The following is a 20,565-nucleotide window of genomic DNA, read 5'->3' on the forward strand; positions in this document are numbered from 1 at the left end:
GAATTATAAGTCTTATGCGCTAAATAAGAAATTAACCGCGAGGAAATAAGAAATTAAATTTATACTATTTAGTTAGTAATTATAATACTAGCTTTAATGCTATAATTATTAAAGCCCTTAAATATAGCTAGACTTAAACCTTAATAAAGCTCCTCGCTAAAATAATTATTAATAAAAAAAAAATTAATCCTTTTAGACCCTTTATAATTTAATAAAACTTAATAAAAGTTCTAGGCCTAATAACTTAAAATATAAAGTAAATTATATATTAATAACCCTACTCTTAGTAAATTATTAAATTAATTTACTTATATTTACTTTAGATTAGCTAAAATATTATAAGTAATAGTAATAGTTTTCTTTAAAAAAGGAGGCTTAAACTAGTAATTTAAGCTAAGTAAATTTATAATATACTTAGTTAGCTATTATAGGGACTTAAATATTAAGTAATAAGCTCTTAGCTAGCTAGAAATAATAAGATAAGGAGATAAAAAGAGCTTTATATCTTTTCTCCTTAAGTTTAAGAGGGAGCTTATAAATAGCAAAGGAGCTAACTAGGCAGACTTAGTGCGAATTAATGCCCTTAAGTATATAATTAATTAAGAGCTTTATTCTTACCTTATAGGCTAGCTTAGTTTACTAAAGATATATCCCTCCTTTATTAATGCACTATAAAGCCTTAGGGCTAACTTAGAAGAGCTCTGCTTTTATAACTAGAAGCTAGGCAACTAGCAAGAGCAGTAATAAGGCCTAAGCCCTAACTAGGAATAACCTAGATAGAGGTCACTGCTATTAAAGGAGGCATCTAATTATATAGATTAGGAACTTATAAAGGTTAGGAGATATAAATTAAAGCTCCTAGATAGGTAGAAATGCTATTAATATAGCGAGGTTAGCTATATTATTACTTATTATATTTAATACTAAAGAAGCTAATAAGACTTAGAAGAGGTAAGGAAGCCTAAGCGTAAAACCAGGGCTATAAGGAGTAAGCTAAGAAAGAAGAGGGACTAAGACCTAAGTAATAAAGATAAAGCTAGTAGCTTAAGCGAGGTAGCCTTAGTAAAAGAATTAGAAATAAATAGCTTTTAATTAAAATTACTATTAAGAGTATTAATAAGCTTAAGCTAAGTAAGAGGAGCTAGAGGATTAAATAAATAATTAACCTTTTTATATTAATATAAGAATTAATTAAGAATATTACTTAATAGCTTTTATTAATAATAGATATTTATATTATAAAATAATTATTAATGCCTTTACTTATAAGCTATGCTTATTATATATTTTTATTATTTTATAAATACTTAAGTAAGTAAATATATCCTTACTAAGTATTATTAGGTATATAATATATATAAATATTAATATTAATAGCTATTATAAGAAATAAGTCTCTTTTTATATTATAATAAGTTAAAAAATAAAGTTATTCTTAGATAAATCTAAATAAATAAAAAAATATTATTATTTAATTTATAAAAAGATAATTATATATAAGCTTATATAACTACTAGGTAAATAAATAAGACCTTAAGAGCTTTTAATAACTTAATTTACTAGGCCTAATTAATATAATTTTTATAAGTTTAATTTAATATATTAAGAAATAAAAAAGAAAATATAATAGCCTAAGAGTATTTTCCATAAGCCTCTTAGATATTAAAAAGGCTTTTATATTAAAAAAGAGATTAAACCTAAGAAAAAAGCTCCTTAAGTATTATTATAAGTTCTTAAGAGTATTTAATTAAAAGCTTATTAATTAATTATTATTATATTAACCTAGTATTAATTATAAGATCTTATTAAAATAAGAGCTTAATAAAAGAGAGAAAGAGCCCCTTTAGGGCCCTCTATATAAAATATCTCGCGAGGAATTAATTATTTTTAAAAGAACCTTAATAGAATTACTTAATAAGGGATTTATATATACTAGTAGCTCTCTTGCCTTAGCCCTTATTTTATTAGAGAAATAAAACATACTAACTATAGCGAGGTTAAATGCTTTATAACCTTTTTTAAGGGATTTTTAAAATAAGGATCTTATATACTTCTTAGTAAGGTATATATAATATAAAATAATAAGGGCAATTAATTAATTAATAATAATAAAAATTTAATTAAAGAAAGAGCCTAAAAGCTACTCCTTTTTTATTAACTATAATAATAATAATAATAATATTAATAGCTAAAAGCAACTAGTCTCTAACCTTTTTCTATATGTAAGAAATTACTTAATAGCTTAAAATAGCTTAGTACCTTTTTCCCCTAACTTATAGCTCCCTATAAGGCTTTAATGCCTATCCTTATAGCTCCTAAGAAGCCTTATAAAGAAAACCCTCTAGTTATACCCTATATCACTTCTTACCTAGCTCCTTATTATTCTTATAACTCCTACCTATCTTAAATTAATTAATTAACTATCTCTACTCTTTTATTACTTCTTTATTCTCTTATCTTGGCCCTCCTTTGCTACCATAGCAGGCATCTATGGCTAGGCGGCAGTGGCTAAGATCTTATCCTATTGCGAAGGTCTTACTAGGCCGGCAGGAATATAAGTAGAGTAGTTACTAGTTAATAACCATTGCGTTAGTTAGCTATATACCTAGCCGAGCTAGTCTTTTTTTCCTAGCTTAGCTAATATAATCTATGTAGCTAGCCTAATTAGCCTTTTTTTTAATATTAATTCCTTATTGCTCTTATAATCTAAGTAGATAAAGTTCTTAGCCCCGCGGATACTAAGTCCTTCTTTAATAATATAAGGCTACTTATTTCTAGCCTTACCTTAGCTATATTTATTTATTATTTAATTAGATACTTTTAATAACTCTTACTTCTTAGTTAAGTTATTTATGCCCTTTAAAGAGGAAGGGCTTTAGGATTATTAATATTTAGACCTGCTATTTAATAAAGGCCATAGTCGCTTTAGAGTTCCTAGGGATAGCTTCTTAAGAGGCCCACTTAGGGTCTAAGATTAACTTATTTTATTAAGGGGCGCTAAGGTAAAAGACTTAATCTCTTTAATTATTAGCTTTTTCTTTTTTTTATTAGAATTATTAAAGTTAAATAAAATAATTTCTTTCTCTTAGAAAATAGGTATATTATTTTTAATTTTTACCTCTTAGTTATTATATTATTTAATTAATTAAGTAGGTAAGTTAAGGAAGATTACCTTAGAGATTAGAATTATAAAAGGTTTAGGGCTTAAAGGGAGCCTTTTTTTATTAATAGGGGTAATCTAAGGAATTAAAATCAGGTAGTAAGTTCTCTAATTACTAATATAACTAATATCCCTTATATTTATTAATATATATCTATCTTAGTTAATATAAAGCTAGTCCTTAGGTATCTCTTAAGATATTTTAATTAGCTTATAATTAATTATATTTATATAAAGGGACTAGTATTTTAAGATAAGCTTATTATTTTTACTTTTATATTAAAAAAACTTATTTTTAATTTTAATCTTATTTATAATTATAATCTAATAAATGCCTTAAACCCTATCTAGATTATTATTATATATAATATTTCTAGGCCTTTCTCCCTTAGTCTAAGAGTTTAATAATTAGTCTTAAACTAATAGATTAAATAATTCTAAGGGCGCCTCTTTATTTTTATTAATACTTAAGGTTATTAGAGGGTAAATTATAATAAGCTTGCTATTAGTTACTCTTACTAGTCCTTAGAGAGTTTAAAAGAGATAAAATATACTAAGGAGACTATACTCCTAGGTTCCTTACTATGGGGTTAAAGGGATAAAATAGATATTAAAGTAGTATAGCTAATTAGCTAGAGAGAGATACTCTTACTAAGCTAGGGATATATTTTTTACTTAAACCTTTTAATTATATAATAAGGTATTAAAATAATATAAGTCGCCCTTAATTTTATTTTATATAAAGGTAATAAAGTATTTATTATATATATATTTAAAAAAGCCTATAAAGAATCTCTTTTTATAATAAGCTTTATATTACTTTTAAGCCCTTTTAAATCCCATATTAGCATAGGTTTAGATTTTCTTATAGCTATTAGGGAGAAATAATATAGGCTACTCTTAGTTAGAGTTATGCTTTAAAGTCTTCCCCTTAATTTTAATCTTAAAGTAAGTAATAGTTATAACCTTTTTAAGTCTATTCCTAAGTATTTATAATATAGCTAAGATTAAGTTATTAAGGAGTATTATATTATTTTTCTCTAGGCCCTAGTATATATAATAGAGGTAATATATATGCTTTACTTATATTACTTTATAGGTAAGGTTATTAAAGTAATACCTCTAGAGCTTATTTTTTTTAAGCTTTAATTTAATTAAAAAGTTATTATTTAAATTATTAGGGTATTTAAAGGTTATTAGATCTTAATAATCTTATTTATCTTATAGCTAAAAAAAGGGCAGTTATTTAAAATTATATAATTCCTTAATTATATCTAGGAAGCTTTTATACTTTTTAAGGAAACTTCTTACTCCTTTAAAGTAATTAACTTAGGCTACTAAGTAGGCTATTTTCCTCTTTTTTATAAACCTTATATAATTAATAAGGGCAAAGAAAATAATTAGCTATAAAGGTAAAGGTATCTTAAGGGTTTAAGATATACTTAAATATATAGGGTTATTATTATTTAAAGAGTCTCTTATTATTTAGTATTTAATATTATAATATATAGCTATAATATTATATTATTTTATTTAATTAAATAAAGAGGGATTAATTATTTTTTATACTTATTAGCTTAAAAGAAGAAAAAGTTAGTTTTAAAAGTAATTATTAGTTTATATTAACTAGGCTATTATTAGATAAAGGCTCTTATTTAATTAAAAAAAAAGATATATATTTTATAAGTAAGTAAAAAAGAGGCTTTATATTTTAATTAAATAATTAGCATAGGTAGTTATAAATAATAAGGGCTTATATCTTTATATCTTAGAGAAATAAGTAAAGAGTTAAGTTATATATAAGATATAAAAGAGGGCAGGTCTCTTATATAGAGGTTACTTAAATATATTACTTTTCCCTTCTTATATATTTTTGCCTTATATATATATAACTTTTATATACTCTTTATTTTCTTATCCTTTTTTCTTTAATTTTATTTCTTTCTTTTATATTTTTTAATTAATTAATTTATTATATTTATATAAACTCCCCTTAAGATTCTTATTAATAAGTAATAAAATATCTTCCCTAATATCTAAGATATTTCTTAATCTTAGATTTCTTATATTAATTTCTAGAAAGGTACCTCTTCTTAATAAAATAACTATAGCGGGTTTAAGGTAATTCTTATAGATACCTAGATTATTAATCTCCTTAAGGCTTATTTTTATATCCTTTCTGCCCTTAAGTCTCTCTCTAACTAAATAATTAAATAAGTCTATAAGTGCCTTAAGGTTTAGATTTATTCTTACTTTACTCTTAATTAAGATAGCTTCCTGCTATATATTAAGCTTACCTTTAATAATACTAGCTAGGAGAACCTAAAGGCTATTATAAAGTGCTTTTTTAAGTGCTATAGCGCTCTTAATATAGTTATAAGAGAGCTTATTTTACTAATCTTAAGTTATTCCCTTTAGATTATTTATATCCTTACTAATTTTATTTACCCTTATAGGTAATTCTTTAAGTAATTAATTACTTATCTAGAGTATTAAAAAGCCCTTAAGATTACCTTTTTAAGTTTTTATAACCTTATTTTCTATTAATATTACTATTAGTCTTACTTAATTAATATTAATTAAAATAAGAAATAATATATATAATAAGTAAGTGCACTAAATAAGCGAGTATACTAAAAATCCCTTATTTAATATTATTATTATTTAATTAATTAATTCCTTATAACTAGAGATATCTTAATTAAATAAAAAAGCTAGATTATTTCTTATACTTTAGGCCCTTTAAAATAACTTAGATTTAAAACTATAATAAACTATAAGGCTCTACTAGGTTAACTACTATGCCTTATATTATTAGCATAATAATATATAATCTCAACGCAATATTATCCTAAAATCACATAAACTATTAGATCTAGAGGAATAGATTATTATTTAGTTTATTCTTAACCTAGATTTACGAGGATTTCCCCCCTAGCTATATAGTATAAAAGAAATAGCTAATTAATTACTTATTAACCGCGACGTATTATTAATTAATATATGCTAGGCTTTAAACTTTATTAAGTAATACCTAGACCTTAAGATGCGTTTTTTTTATAAATATAACTACTAGAGAGCTAAGTGCAAAGATCTAACTATTATCTGCGATTAATTTCAGCTTATAGCGAATATAATCGCGAAGTATAATATCTAATTAGATAATATTTATAATATTAATAAGACTAGCTTTCTTATAGGCATAATTATAAGCGGAATAGTTATCATAGGTATAGAAAGGCATGAAAAGCTAAAAGTAATATAGCCTAGAAACTAAGAATAGATTATAGTTATTTAGGCGATTAATATAGAAGGCTGGCTAATCCCGCTGTTTATTATCGGTGCGGGCTAATATTATCTCGCTAACTAGTACTAAGAAAGCAACCTCCTAGGTGATTAGGCTATTGCGATGACCTAAAATGGCTAGACTAATAATAAGACTAGTCTTAAGTGGCTTAAGCACTTTAACCGGTATATAACTAATTAATTAATTAATATTTATTATCTCTTAATCCTTAATAGCTATAAAAGTTATTACTTTATTAAATTTAAGAGATATTATAAGGAGAATAAAATTATTAAGCTTTATATATTATTTTATTCTTTTTATTTATTTTAGCCCCTTAATATTAAGTGCTTTAGCGTGCTTAAGAGTGCTTATAGTTAAGAAATAAAGCATTTAATTAAATACTCTATAACCTATATTTTAAAGACTAAGTTCTTTCTAACCTTCTATATTATATTTTAAGCTATTATAATAAAATAAAATATTAAGGGGGCTTTTAGAGAAGCTAGGCTTATTCCTCTTAATGCAGAAAATATAATCTTAAAGCTTAATATATAGCTATATATACTAACGCCGATTAAGGAGGCAGCTAAACTATTAACCCCTTAGGCCTTAAGGACCTTAAAGACTATGCTTAAGGCTAGATCTTAGTCTAAATACCTTAAAAAATAAATTAGAAGGCATTAAAGTAGCTCCCTAGAGTTAATTTTAGAAGCTCTATAGTCTCTTATAAAGGGGATAAAGGCAGTTATATATTAAGTAGCCTTATTAACCGCTAAGAATAAAGACCTTTGAGAGGCAAATAAGATACTAAGCTAGCGCCAGAGGGTAAAAAGAACTTAATTATAGAAAAGAGGGGTAATAATAATAGAGGAAAGAAAGTAAGTAATTAATTAGATAGATATTAATACGTAGGTAGTAGTTAAATTGTTAAGAAGTAATAGTTAAGGGAGGTTAGTATAACTAGGTATTTGGCATTATAGTATCTATGGTAAGCCCGGCTATAATATAAGGACTTATTAGGTAGTAATTAAGATATTAAGGGAAGAATATAATAAGTAATTTTAATTAATTAAATAATTTATAGTATTTTTATAGTAATTTTTATTTTTAAGATAGAGATTTTTAATATACTTACTTATTTAATATACTTACTTATTATATATATTATATTTTTTACTTTTTTTTAATTTATATCTTAATTAAGGGTTTTATAAGTAAAAAGTATATTAATTATATTTAGTATTAAAAGCCTTATAAGTAGGAGTTTTTATTAAGGTATTAGCTAAAATCTATTAATAAGGGTTTTTTTAAATTAGTCTTTATAAGGGAAGGATACTTTAAAGGATTTACTAGGTAAGGTTAGAATTAATTAATTAAACCTAGTAGCTTATTTTTATATTTCTTACTTATACCCTTTTATAAATAGCAATTAAGAGCAGGACTATAAGCTCCTTTAAGAGATATATAAGCTAGTTCTTAAAAAAAAGACTAATTTAAATAAGTTCTAAGAGGGATTAACTTTTAATTAAGGGCTCTCTTTAGATAAGTTATAAATTTATATATAATAAAATATTTTTATTATTTTTACCTAACTAATAATAAGGTCTAGTTTTATATTTATAATTACTTTTAATTAATTATTTACTTTTTATTTATTATTAATTCTCTTATTTACTTATTATATCTTCTTTACTTAATTCTTTCTTAGCTTTAAGTCTTTTATATTTTTATTAACTAGTTATCTCTTAGTAAGTTATTAAAAATATTATAAATAATATTATAGCTATCTTTTATTATATCTTACCTATCTAAGATAATATCCTTAGTATCTTAGATAGGGTCCTTAGTATTTAATTAAATAATTTATATATTCTTTATAAAATAAATACCTATATTTATTAAAAATTCTAATAGTTATATTATAATATAAAAAACTTTTTTTTTATTTCCTTCTCTTTTATTAAAAACCTAAGGCTCCTTATAGGTTTCTAGTATTATTTCTTTAACTTATCTTACTTAGAAGCTTTTATATTAAGTAGCTTACTTAATAATTAAGCTAAGGAGCTATACTTTTATATATACTAAGGTTTTTCTTTTTAGGTATAATATCTTACTCTTTTTATTAAAATCCTTCTCTTTATTATTTTTCTCTTTACTTTCCTTATTACTTTCTTAATTAATTATTTAATTAGTTATTACTTTTATACTCCTTATAACTTATATACTTTTTTATTCTTTCTTACCCTTAAGAGCTTTATTTCTTATCTTTAATCTCTTAAGTACTTCCTTTTTATTTAATTTTTTTTCTTATTAGTTATTTTTATCTTTTATAAACTTTTTTAAGTAGTCTCTATAAATAAACTTTATAATTTTATAACTATTAAGTATTTTAAGCTTATAATAATTTACCTTATTATAATACTTAAAAATATAAAATAGGCTATATTACTTATATATTATTTTTATCTTTATAGATATATTATTTAATTATAATATATTAAACCTTAATACTAAGTCTTTAACTTTTAAAGAGATCCTTTTTAACTTATAAATATTTTTCTTATTTTACTTTCTTATTACTTTTACTTTAAATACTTTAATCTTTTCTTATATTACTATTATATTTATATTTTTCCTTTTAAGGATCTTAACCTTTATAAAAATAAAATCCTCTTATATTAATATTTTATCTTAATTACTTAATCACTAAGTAGGGATATTAACTTCTAAAAGATATATTAGATCTTACTTATAGATAAGGTAAAAGGGAGAGTACCTATATAGCGCCTTCGCGGCTATTTTATTTATAAATAGGGCTCTTTCTAAGTTATTATATTACCTTAGCTTCCCTTCTTTTTTTATTTTCCTTAAGGCTATAGAGATTAAGTAATATCCTCCCTTATTAATGCTATTAGCCTTAGGGTTATATAGGGATATAATAATATATAGTACTTTTAGTTCTTTAAGCAAGGGCAGAAATTCCTTCTTAAATTTAGGTCTACTATCTATAATAGCTATGGAAATTATATTAAACTAGTATATAAGGTTAGTTATAAAGCGCCTTAGCGCTTTAGCTATAATCTTCTTTAAGGGGATCGCTTTTACTTATCCTATTATATTATATCTTACCTCTATAAGATACTTAAATCCTTAGTCTATTAATATATATTAGCAATTAAAATAAACCTTAATTATTAAATTAAATAGTTTAATATACTAGATAGCCTTTAATAGTCTCTAGGGGGCATAGGCTTAATAAGTAGGATAATATTATATTGCTTTAGAGATCTAGTTTTATATACTATTTGAGAAGTATTTCTTTTTTATAAGGTTATAGGTAATTTCCTTGCCCTTATAGCTATTATTAAAGTAATATAACTTAATTAGCTTTTTTTATATCTTAGGATTATTTATTATAAGCAAAGGCGCATTATAGTCTTATTTTAGTTACTTTTAAAGGTATTATCCTTAAATAAAAAAAAAAGCACTTTTTTTTTAAATTATTACTATTATAAGCGAGTTAGCCCTTTAGGCTCCTTAAAGGTATATAAATACTTAGTAATATTTTTATATTCTTAAGAGTAAATATTATTTAAGATATTAGGCTTTTTATTAATATAAATTATATTAAGGTAAAGGTTAATAAAGTCTTTAATATCCCCTTTAACTTATAATATACTTAATAAGCATACGGATTAAACAAGCATATAGATTAAAAATCCCTCATCTTATAACATTTCTATTTAATTAATTAATTCTTAACTACCTAATATGCCATAGTTAAATAGAGAGGCTAATATCCTTTTTGCGCTCTAGGCCTATTAAAATAACCTAAAATTAAGTCTCTAATGCGCCGCAAAGGTTTATGAAATCTCTTATATTACTCTCTATCGCCGATAGCATAGCATATCTACGCGTTGCGATTAAATCCCTAAATCACGTAAACTATTTAATCTAGAGGAATAGATTATTATTTAATTTATTCTTAACCTAGATTCACGAGGATTTCCCCTGCGACTATATAGTATTAAAGAAATAGCTAACTAATTGCTTACTAACCGCAATGCGCTACCTATTAGCAAGCGCTAGGCTAGAAACTTTATTAAGTGATACCTAGAGCTTAAGATATATTTTTTTCGTAAATATAACTATTAGAGGGCTAAATGCGAAGATCTAACTATTATTTATAATTAATTTAGGCTTATTAAGAATATAATCGCGAAATATAGCATTTAATTAGAAGATATTTATAACTTTAATGAGACTAGCTTTATAATAGGCCTGATTTAGAGCAAGATAGTCGTCATAGGCGCAGAAAGGCGTAGAAGACCGAAATTAGTGCAGCGTGGAGACCGGGAATGGGTTATAGTCATTCAGGCGATCAATGCGGAAGGCCGGGCTATCCAGCCGTTTATCGTAGTTACGGGCTAATATTACCTCGCCAATTAGTACTAAGAAAGCAACCTCCCGGGCGATTAGGCTATTGCGATGTCTTAAAATGGCTGGATCGATAACGAGATAGGTCTCAAGTGGCTAAAGCACTTCAATCAGCATATAACCAACCGATCAACTGGTCCCTATCGTCTTCTAATCCTCGATGGCTATGAAAGTTACCACTTGGCTGACTTTAAGATATATTGCGAGGAGAATAATATTATTATGCTCTATATGCCGCCTTATTTATCTCATCTACTCTAGCCCCTTAATATTAGTTACTTTAAGCTACTTAAGAAGGCTTATAGTCGAGAAATAAAGCATCTAATTAGATGCTCTATAACCTATGTTTTAAAGACTGAATTCTTCCTAGCCTTCTACGCCGCATTTTAAGCTATTATAATAAAGAAAAATATCAAGGCAGCCTTTAAAGGGGCTAGGCTTGTTCCTTTTGACCTAGAAAGTATGGTCTTAAAGCTTAATATATAGCTATAGACTCCAATACCTGCCGAGGAGGAGGCTAGCCCCTCTAACCCTTAGGTCTTAAAGACCCTAAAGACTATCCTTAAGGCCTAATCTTAGTCTAAATACCTTAAAAAAAGAATTAAAAGGCATAAAAATAGCTCTCTTAAATTAATTCTAGAAGTATTAAAGTCTTTTTCTAAGGGAACAAAGGCGGTTATATATGAGATAATATTAATAAGGGCTAAGATCTAAGACCTTTAATAGGTAAATAAGGCATTAAGCTAGCAGCAAAGGGCAAAAAGGACCTACCTATAAAAAAGAGGGAAGATAACTCTAGATAAAGGAAGGTAAGTAATTAATTAGATAAATATTAATATATAGGTAGTGGCTAAATTATTGAGAAGTAATAATTAAGGAAGGTTAGTGCGACTAGGGGTTTAGCGCTATAATATATGTGGTAAGCCTAGTTATAATATAAGAATATATTAAGTAATAATTAAGATATCTAGGGAAGAATATAATAAGTAGTTTTAATTAATTAAATAATTTATTATATTTTTATTATAATTTATATTTTAGAGGTTAAGATTTTTAATTTATATATTTATTTAATTTATATACTTATTAAATATATTATATTTAATTAATTAAATAGTCTTATATATTTTTATAATAGTTTATTTATTATATAGTTTTTCTTTTTTAATATATATTTAATTATAAAGTTAAAGAAAAAAAGTAATTAATTTACCTTAAAATAAGGGATTTAAATATATTATTTACTTTATTATTAATTTAGTAAATTAATACTTATAAATTAGTCTTAAGGATAAAAAAATATTATAAATTATACCTTTAAGGTAGTAAAATATATAAAAATTACTTTATATTTTTTTTTATTATATTATACTTAGTTTTAATTAAGTTTTATAAATTAAATTTAAATTAAATTAGTTTTTATTTCTTATTAATAACTTATATTAAAATATAATATATATAATAAGCTTATATTTTAGATAAGTATATATCTTAAAAATCTTTATTTTTTATATTAAAAATTACTATAAAAATATTATAAATTATTTAATTAATTAAAACTATTTATTATATTTTTCCCTAGATATCTTAATTATTACTTAATAAGTTCTTATATTATAACTAGGCTTATTATAAATATTATAATACTAAACCCTTAGTTATACTAACCTCTCTTAATTACTACTCCGCGATAATTTAACTATTACTTATATATTAATATTTATTTAATTAATTACTTATCTTTTTTTCTCTATTATTATTACCCCTCTTTTTTATAATTTAGTCCTTTTTGCCCTTTAGCGCTAGCTTAGTATCTTATTTGCCTATTTAAAATCTTTAACCTTAGCCTTAAGTTAAGTAACCTTATATATAATTATTTTTATTTTCTTAGAAGAAGACTATATAGCTTTTAAAATTAACTCTAGGGAGTTACTTTTATACCTTTTAACTTATATCTTAAGGTATTTTAACTAAGATTAAGCCTTAAGTATAATCTTTAAGGTCTTTAAGACCTAAGGGGTTAAGGGTTTAGCTACCTCCTTAGTAGGCATTAAAGTTTATAGCTATAATATATATAATAAGTATGCGGCGCAGATAAGCATGCAGCGCACTTTTCTTAACCTTTAAGATAGAATTAAAAATAAAAATATAATAAAGCATCTAATTAATTTAATTTAATTACTATCTTCTTCCCTAGACTACTCAGCAACAATCTAGCATATTCTTCTATTATACCCGGCCTTACCGCATTTCTCATAATGGCCTTCCTTTAGTCGCGCCTGCCCGCCTCGACCACTACTTCTCGACGATTTACCCTGTATTTGCATATTAATATCTATCTAATTAATTGCTTCCCTTGCCTCATCTATAATTATCTTCCCTCTATCTTATAGCTGGGTTTTTTTTGCTTTGCGCTGCTTGCTTAGGGCCTTATTTAACCGTCGAAGGGTCTAGACCTTAGACTCTATTAAGGTTATCTTATGCATTATTGCCTTTGTTCCCTTAGTCAATGACTTAAGAGCCTTAAGAATAGACTCTAGAGAGCTACTTTAATACCTTCTAATTCGTCTTTCGAGGTATTTAGACTAAGAGCTAGCCTCGAGGACTATCTTTGGGGTCTTTGAGACCCAAGGGTTAGGCTAGCTATCCTCCTCCTCAGGGGGCGTTAGGGTCCATAGCTAGATATTAAGCTTTAATATAATACTTTCGGGGTCTAAAGGAATAAGCCCGGCTCCTCTAAAACCCCCCTTGATATTGCTTTGCGTCATAGTACCCTAGTAGGCGGCATAAAAGGCCAAGAAGAACTCAGTCTTCGAAATATAGGTAATAAAGCATCTAATTAAATGCTTAATCTCCCGACCGTATGCTATTTTTAGCGGCCTAAAGCACCTAATATTAAGAGGCTAAAGTAGGTGAGATAAATGAGGCGGCATATAAAGCGTAATGATCTTATTCTCCTTATAATACTGCTCGAAGTCGACTAAATGGTGACTTTTATGCCCATTAAGGATTAGAAGACGATAGCGATTATTTAATCGCATGCTTATATAATAATTAAAGTGCTTTAGCCACTTAATGCTAGTCTCGTTATTAGTCTAGCTATTATGAGTCATCGCGATAGCCTAATTGCCCGGGAGGTTGCTTTCTTAGTACTAGTAAGAGAGGTGATATTAGCCCGTAACCACGATGAACGGCTGGATTGCCCACCCTTTGGCATTAATCGCCTGGATGACTATAACCCATTCCCGGTTCCTAGGCTAGACTAATTTCAGGTTTCCACGCCTTTCTGCGCCTATGATGACCATTCCGCTTATAATCATGCCTATTATAAAGCCAGTCTTATTAAAGTTATAGATATTAGCGAGGGTAATATTATATTTCGCGATTATATTTACTATAAGTATAAACTAATTATAAATAATAATTAGATCTTTATATTTAGCCCTCTAATAATTATACTTACGAAAGAAACGCGTCTTAAGGTCTAGATGCCACTTAACGAAGTTAGAAGCTTATCGCTTGCTAATAGGTGATGCATCGCGGTTAGTAAGTAGTTGGTTCGCTATTTCTTTAATACTACGCAGTCACGGGGGAAAGCCTCGCGAATCTAGGTCGAGGATGAATTGAACTATGATCTCTTCCTCTAGATCAGATAGCTTGCGTGATTTAGGGATCTAATCGACTCGAGATTAAATGCCATTCCGTCGGCGACGGAGCCTTTGCTCCTTAATCTTATAGATTATTATAGCATATCGGATACTTAGTTTTAGGTCATTTTAAAGGGCAAGAAGGGCAAGAAGCGTTCTTGCCTCTATATTTAATTATGGTATCCTAAATGGTTGAGAATTAATTGATTAGATGAAAGGAGGAGAAGTTGAGGGATTTTTGCGCTGCATGCTTGTCTGCGCCGCATGCTTATTATATATATTATATTAAGCTTTGAGATTATACTTTCTAGGTTAAGAGGAATAAGCCTAGCTCCTCTAAAGGCTAACTTAATATTTTTTTTTATTATAATAGCCTAAAATATAATATAAAAGGCTAAAAAGAACTTAGTCTTTAAAACATAGGTTATAAAGTATTTAATTAAATGCTTTATTTCTTAATTATAAGCGCTCTTAAGTATATTAAAGTACCTAATATTAAGGGGCTAAAGTAAATAAGATAAATAAGGCAGTATATAAAGCGTAATAATATTATTATCCTAATAATATCTCTTAAAATTAATAAAATAATAACTTTTATAGCTATTAAAAATTAAGAGATAATAAAAACTAATTAATTAATTAGTTATATATTAGTTAAAGTGCTTTAGCTACTTTAGACTAGTCTTATTATTTATTTAGTTATTTTAGGTTATTATAATAACTTAATCGCCTAGGAGGTTATTTTCTTAATACTAGTTAATAAGGTAATATTAGCTTATATTAATAATAAATAGCGGGATTGCCTAGCCTTTTATATTAATTACTTAAATAATTATAATCTATTCCTAGTTTCTAGGCTATATTAATTTTAGCTTTTTATACCTATCTATGCCTATAATAATTATTTTACTTTAAATTATGCCTATTATAAAGTTAGTCTTATTAAAGTTATAAATATCTTTTAATTAGATATTATACTTTATAATTATATTTATTATAAGTATAAACTAGTTATAGATAATAGTTAGATCTTTATATTTAGCTCTTTAGTAATTATATTTCTAAAAAAAATATATCTTAAGGTCTAGGTACTACTTAATAAAGTTAAAAGCTTAGCGCTTACTAATAGGTAATGCGTCGCGGTTAATAAGTAATTAGTTAGCTATTTCTTTAATATTATATAATCGCGGGGGAAATCCTCGCGAATCTAGGTTAAGAATAAACTAAATAATAATTTATTTCTTTAGATTAGATAGTTTATATGATTTAGGAATTTAATTATATTAAGATTATATACCTTTTTAGCGGCGACTTAGCTTTTTAGGGCAGATATTATAGATTAATATAGCGCATTAAATATATAATTTTAGGTTATTTTAAAGCGCTTAAAGGGCAAGAAGTATATTACCCTCGCTATTAAATTTAGATATATTTAGTAGTTAAGAATTAATTAATTAAATAAAAGAGAGAGAGATTAAGGGATTTTTAAGATATATACTTATCTAGGATATAAGCTTATTATATATATTATCTTTAACCTAAGAGGCTTATATTAACTATTAAAATTACCTTTTTAGCCTCTTTAAAGTAATTAAAAGTAATAAGAATTAATAAAACTATAACCTTTTTTTTTAATATCTTTATAGCTTCCTTTTAATTTAGTCCCTAGATAAACTTAGTATCTTTTTTTAATAGGTTTATTAAGGCCTTTATAATTTATATAAACTATTTAATCTATTAGTAATAATATCTTATAATACTAAGGAAGGACCTTACCTCCCTTATATTAAGATAAACTTCTTACTTTAGAATCTTTATAACTTTCTTCTCTTTTAGCTTCCTTTTATAAGTCCCATAGAGATACCTAGTTACTATAGCTATCTTTCTATAAAATTAAGACTTCTAGCCTATAACTATATATCTTAATAGCTTAATATTTATTAATACCTTATTAAGGTTAATTAGGTACTTTAAAATAAAGCGGCGTATCCCTAGGGCTACCTCTTCCCTATTATAATTTATTATAAGTCCTTTAATATAGATATTATCTAAGAATAACTAATATATATCTAGGATTAAGTCCCTTAGGATTTAAAGGATATTCTAAGTAAACTAGGCAATAAAATTTATAGCTCCTTATAGTAGTATATATATCCTTAGTAGCCTAATTAGTATTATAAAGCTTATTAAATCCTTGCTAACTTCTATAAGCTTTATTTAATTATATCTTAAGAAAAAGTCTAAAAATAATAATATTTTATATATTATAAAGTCTATAAAGAACTTATTATAACTAAGAGGGATAAAGCTATCCTAGATTATATACTTATTTATTAATATTATTAAATTAATTAATTAAAACTAATTATCCTTTTTTTAAATAAAAAAAAATAAGTTCCTATAAGGGCTATAACCCTCTTCTAGGATTCCTCTCTTTATCTAGGTTCTTAAGAGATTAATAACTTCTTTTTTATACCCCTTGGGAATAAGTATGCTCTTTGCTTACTAGGCCTTATGCTTTATTACCTTAATAACTTATAGAGGTGCTATTAATAAGTTAAGCTTTTTATATTTTAAAAATTCTTATATAAGTATTACTTCCTTATTATATATAATTTTAAGAAATATATTAAGCTCTTTCTTAGTAAGGGTGCTTTTTATTTAATTAATTAGTCCCTAGAGTTATTCCTTATAAATCTAAGTCTCTTACTTAATTTCTAAGAATTTTAAGGTAATTTAATCGCGGTATTTTAAATCTTCTTATAGTTTCTTTTTTATTTTTTTTTATTTCTTTGCTTTTTACTTAGGGTTACCTTTTAGGGTAGATTTATTTAATAAGATATTATCTCATAGGTAGATCTTAACTCTCTTCCTTTTATAGAGGGTATTAATTAGTATTTCTTTTAACTTACTATAATTAAGCGGGTTTTTATCTCTCTATATTTTATATTTCTTTATTACTTACTTTTTAATTAATTAATTTATATCTTTTAGAGCTATATAGTATTATCTAATTATCTCTGCCTTAATAATTCTTATTATTTCCTCCCTTAACTCTTAACTTAATTATTATAGTAATATTAAGATATTATTTAATTTTAAATTACTCTTTTAATTAACCTTAGGTTTAAATAAAAGGTTAATATTTATTTTAGTAATATATTATTATTTATACTATACGTTAAGGTCTCTTATTTAATAGATTTAATTACTAAAGTAATAATATAAGTATTACCTAGTTAGTATTAAAGGAATATAAAATTATCTCTTATTAAATAATTAAATAATACTCTTACTAAGTAGATAAATAATATACCGAGGATAAAAGAAATTAAGCTTTTATTAGAGGGCGCTATATATATCCTTTATTAGATCTATATATTACTAAGGTATAATTAAATAATAGTTTACCCTAGTATAGTAATTTAATCCTAGGAAAAAGACATAGTTAAGGCATAGGCTAGGGCGATCTTAAGGCTATAGGCTTTTATAAGTTCTTATAAGATAATATTTCCCTTAAAACCTATATCTATTATAGCCTTAATAACCTTGCCTTTTAGGTTATTAAGTCTTATAAGAATATAGAGTAGTTCCTAGGACTAAGTAATTACCTTCCCTTAGTTTTTAATTATTAGTTTAATATTATTAACCTTTTAATTAACTAATTTTCCCTCTTTTACTATAAATATAACTTTTTTTATAGTTTTAGCCCTATCTTAGTAAACTTTTATAATTTTTATTTTCTTATTTAAAGTGCTTATATTAATTATAATGATATAATTACTAGGCTAAAGGTCTTTTATATTATTATTAGTTTAATTAGTTATAGCTTTTTTATTAATAAGGATTATATTTATATTAGCTCTTTTATTAATTACTACCTAGTAGGCCTCCCCTTAGTCCTACTTATTAACTTAGACCGTATTAATACTATAAGCCTTTTAATTAGATAATCCTTACTTTTCTCTAGTAATATATAATACGGGTTTAATATAAGTAATTTATTTTATATTATTAATAATATCTTAGTAATTCTTTATTACCTCTTTACTTAGCTAAGGTAATAATATAAATAATTTATTTATTAAAATTAAAATCTTTTTTACTTAATATTTATCTCTTAGCTCTTAGATAATTAAAGCCTACTTTTCCTCTAATATTTAAAACCTTTAGCTCTTCTCTTTGCTAGCAATAAGTATCCTCTTTATTAGGGTTAATTTCTTAATTAGCTAAGTAGTTTCTTATTTCTTAGTAATATCTTTTATATAAACCCTCTTCCTTAGATTAGTATTAATAGTAATAATTATAATAATAAGTATTTAAGACGCTTTTACTTAATTAAATAGTATAGAGTCCTTATTAATTAGGATTATATTAGTAAAGGTCCTAGGTAGTAGGTTTTAATTATCTAAAATATCTTAGTCTCTTCGCGTGATTTTCTTAGGTAATTAATTAAATCTTTCTAGGGATTTATACTTTAGTTAATAAAGGTTTAATACTTTAAGGTTTTTTTAAATAAAATTATTAATAATATTATTCTTAGGCTAAGTTAATATAAGCCTAAGCCTAGCTTTATTATATTATTTAAGCCGCCTTGCTAGTAAGTATAAATCTAATTCTAGAAAGTATATTAATTAGTTATAAATAAGCTTTTAGACTTTAAACTTCTTAAATTAATATATAAGATTTAATAGTAATATTATATTACCCCTTTTAAGGAAAATAGCTTTACCTTAGGGGTTATAGCTTATAATATTAATACTTTTATTATAAGCTAAGTTAATATAAGTATTAGAGAAGTAGTTTCTCTTTATATAGTATTAATATACTAAGTTACTCTAATAACTACCTCGCCTTAATCTATAAGCTATATTTATATAGAAATTCTTATAGTCCCTAAGTTAATTAAATAATATAGTATTTATTCTAAAGGGTTAAGCTATCCCTATAGCTACCTACTTATTATTTTCTCTTTAAATAATTTATATAAGTTATAACTAAGTCTTTTATTTCTTTACTAGGTTAATTAAGAGCTAAGTAAGCTATATAGTAAAGTTATTAATCCTTAAATTAGTTATCTTATTAGGCTCCTTTTTAAGGACCTTAAGGGTCTTAGTAGTTTTTATAGAGAGACTAGAGCTTCTTAGAGGGGTTAGGGCCTAAGTAACCTTATAAGTATTATCCTTAGTTTTAAGGTAATAAGTCTTTTAAATTTTAATTTTATTTTTATAATATTATTTAATTATTTAAGTAAGATTATTATAATTTATAATAATAATCTCCTTAATACTCTTATTATACCTTTTATAAATACCCTTAATAACTTTCTTAAGTAATACTTTATAAATAGCTTAAGATTAATTTTAAGAGTCTTTTTACTTTTTATTAATTTACCTAAAAAGGTATTAATACTTATTTAATTACTTAATAATAGCATAGAAATTAGTCTTTAGCCGCGCTTTATTAAGTATCTTAAGTTTTTTCTTAGTTATTTTTAATTAATTAAAATCCTTACTCGCAAAGGACTCTTTTAATTTCTCTTAGGCTTCTTTTTAATTAAATCCTTTTATAGCTTATTAGACCTCTCTTTTAACCTTAGGATTAATATATAACTTAAAAAGTATTACTTTTTTCTTCTTAGAGATATTTATAAGCTCTACTTATTAATTAAAGTTCTATAGGTACTTAGTTATATCCTTTTTTTTAAAGAGAGGAAAGGGGTAAAGTGGGATAATAAATAAGAGACTAATTAATCCTTTAACTAAGACCTTTTAAAATAAGTTAATAAGGGCTATATTAATTATAGTCTTATTACTACTCTTAGCCTCTATGCCCTAGCTAGTATTATTTTTTAATATTAAGTTAAGTCTTTTATTATTTTAAGCTAATATATATAATAAGCTTATATCCCAGACAAGTATATATCCTAAAAATCCCTTAATTTCTCTCTCTTTTATTTAATTAATTAATTCTTAACTACTAAATATATCTAAATTTAATAGCGAGGGTAATATACTTCTTGCCCTTTAAGC

Source organism: Fusarium phalaenopsidis, assembly GCF_050370095.1.
Source record: "Fusarium phalaenopsidis strain FUZ10S chromosome Unknown contig_32292, whole genome shotgun sequence".
Taxonomy (NCBI): Eukaryota; Fungi; Ascomycota; class Sordariomycetes; order Hypocreales; family Nectriaceae; genus Fusarium; species Fusarium phalaenopsidis.